Source organism: Dipodomys merriami, unplaced genomic scaffold (assembly GCF_024711535.1).
Source record: "Dipodomys merriami isolate MVZ:Mamm:240054 unplaced genomic scaffold, mDipMer1.0.p SCAF_861, whole genome shotgun sequence".
Taxonomy (NCBI): Eukaryota; Metazoa; Chordata; class Mammalia; order Rodentia; family Heteromyidae; genus Dipodomys; species Dipodomys merriami.
The window spans coordinates 144,409-147,372 of record NW_027206470.1 but is presented as its reverse complement, the minus strand read 5'-3'; the positions used below and the strand labels follow the sequence as shown (position 1 = coordinate 147,372).

Sequence of the window (2,964 nt, the reverse complement as noted above, 5' to 3'; positions counted from 1 at the left end):
TAAAATTAAAAACATGTGTTTTAACTATTTGAAATATGCTACATATTCGGTTTTACTATTTTCTCATAATCATGTACATTTAACACTGACTAAGTTTGTGAAGTTCAACAAGAGTTTTATAGAATATGAGCAGTCTTTAAAGTTACCCACTAAGATTACTATTTATGGCATATCTCATTATTTGTTTATGGCTTATATTATCATTTTTCCTCATTAACATATAAACTAAGGAAGCCCTAAAGTTTTAACAGAAACTGTGTAGTAAACAAAGTGTGAACTCTTTATTCTGCTTCTTTACACAAAAACTTTGTGACTTCTCATTAATAAAATTTCCCTAAACTCTGAAATGCACATACTTAGTAGTATATGTCTGTTACTATAAATCTTAAATACTTTATAGAAAAGTTTTATACCTGCCAAACAGTCCTAATTTTGGCATATATAAACAAATTCCCAAAATTAAATATATTTAAAACATTAAAACTTTTAACAAACCTTAACACTTGCTGCAGTGTTCATTATGACAGGTGCCTTGTACAGAATAGTTGAATTCCTCCTCCTATACATTTCTTGAATAACAAACATCTGGAATTATTTTGTTTTTGACATGTCAATTTGACTTTATTCTTAAATGTGTGCTTATGTAAGAAATGTATGGTTCTACAACTGCCCAAGAAATAAGTTGGCTAAAGACTTAAAGAGAAACTTCTCTGAAGAAGAAAGAATCCTTCTTTCTAATAGACACATGAACAAATGCTCAACCTCCCTAGTCATAAAAGAAATGCAAATCAAAACAACATTAAGGTACCACCTCACCCCAGTTAGAATGGCAAAAATCAAGAACTCTAATATCTAATAACAACAGATGCTGGAGGGGATGTGGACAGACGGGAACCTTACTTCATTGTTGCTGGGAGTGTAAACTTGTTCAACCACTTTGGAAAGCAGTATGGAGGTTCCTCAAAATACTTCACATAGAGCTCCCCTACGACCCAGCAATACCACTTTTTGTCATTTACCCAAATGCTTAAAAACAAGACCACACTAAAGCTACCAGCACAACTATGTTTATTGCAGCATTATTTACCATAGCTAAGATATGGAACCAGTGCCCCTCAGTAGATGAATGGATCAAGAAAATGTGGTATACATACACAATGGAATTCTGTGCTTCCATCAGAAAGAATGACATTGCCCCATTTGTTAGGAAATGGAAAAACTTGGAAAAAATTATATTAAGTGAAGTAAGCCAGGCCCAAAGAAACATAGGTCCCATGGTTTCCCTTATTTGCAATATATAGTATATGTATAAGTCAAGCAAAAAAGATTCAGATAATGTGATGTTAAGAAAACGAACCCTTAGATATGCATTTAAATGTTTTTTTTCTTTCATGCATTTGTTTCTAACGCATTTATAAGATTATTTCTTTGTTGCTTTGTATGTCCCTCCCCCACAGTATAACCCCTGCTTTCACTATATTTGATGTCGGTATAATCTGTGGAGGAGATGGGGAAAAAGAAGTCGTTTAAGGATACAGGTGGACCTGTTGCAACAATGAGAAGTACAAGTTGTCATGTCGAAAACGAACTTTACAACTTTGGTGGGGGGGGGGGGAGGAGGAGCCGGGGGAGGAGGCTGGGAAGAGTTGTGAAGAGTAAACAAAGGAAGAGGCTGCAATGCTTGATAAGAAATGTACTCATTATCTTGCCCATGTAATTGTAACCCCTCTGTACAGTATGTTCACAGAAAATAAAAATAAAAATAAAAAAAAGAAAAAAAGAAATATATGGTTGTAAAATTTCTCGACAATTCTTTTGAACTTCCTTTTTTTTCAATTGTGCAGTTTAAAAAAATCAATTGCACTTTAGATATAAAAAATATTCTGTGCTCAATTCAGCATCACATACACTAACATTGGAACGATACAGAGAAGATTAGCATGGCACCTGCACAAGGATGACATGCAAATTCGTGGAGTGTTCCAGATTTTTACAACAGAAGCTGGAGGGGATGTGGCCACAAGGGAACCATACAGCATTGTTGGTGGGAAGATAAACGTGTTCAACCACTTTGGAAAGCATTATGGAGGTTCCTCAAAAGATTCCCCATAAAGCTCCCCTTTGACCCAGCAATCCCACTTTTGGGGATTTACCTAAATGACCACAAACAAGACCATACTAAAACTACTATCACAACTATGTTTATTGCAGCATTATTTATGATAGCTAAGATATGGAACCAACTTAGATGTCCCTTCTAGATGAATGGATCAAGAATATGTGGTATATATACACAATGGAATTCTATGTCTCCATCAGAAAGAATGACATTGCCCCATTTGTTAGGAAATGAAAAGACTTGTAAAAAATTATATTAAGTGAAGTCAGCCAGGCCCAAAGAAAATTGCCAGTGGGTTTACAAAGTTGTGTTTAATACCACTTCTATGATGGCTTAATGCTTTGTAAACAGAAGTCATTAGAGAAATGCAATTCAAAATTACTATGATACTACTTCATAACTATTATAACCCTCATCAAAAAAAAATCAAAAGAACCAGGTGTGGTGGTAAAGGCTTGTAATTCGAAGCGTTTAGGAGGTAGGCGTAAAAGGATTTGGGTCTGAGGTCATCTTGGGTCCTGCACACAGTAAAAACCTGCCCTTTTAAAAAACTCAAAAGGTAATAATGTTGGCTGATGAGAGTGTGGAGAAAGGGAAACTTTCTACACTCTTGGTCAAAATACAGGTTAGTATTCTCCTTGTAGAAAATAGTATGCAGTTTTCTAAAGAAATCCAAAGTTGAAATATCATCTGATCTACCAATCATGTGATTATTTCTCTCTGAGTAACTTGTATATATATATCTGTATTTCATTGTTATTCACATTATTCACAAAAGCCAAGATAATAAACTGTGGTGCATGCACAAATATATTTTTATGTTTCATCCTTAAAACGAGACTTCT

General features: G+C 34.5%; 1 non-coding gene across 1 annotated transcript; it reads left to right on the top strand.

Annotated features, from left to right (window-relative positions):
* Window positions 1-1,885: 1,885 nt before the first annotated feature.
* Window positions 1,886-1,992, top strand: LOC138820338 (U6 spliceosomal RNA). Its single transcript, XR_011369836.1, has one exon. It is a non-coding gene; the product is annotated as a U6 spliceosomal RNA (small nuclear RNA).
* The last annotated feature ends 972 nt before the right edge of the window (window positions 1,993-2,964 follow it).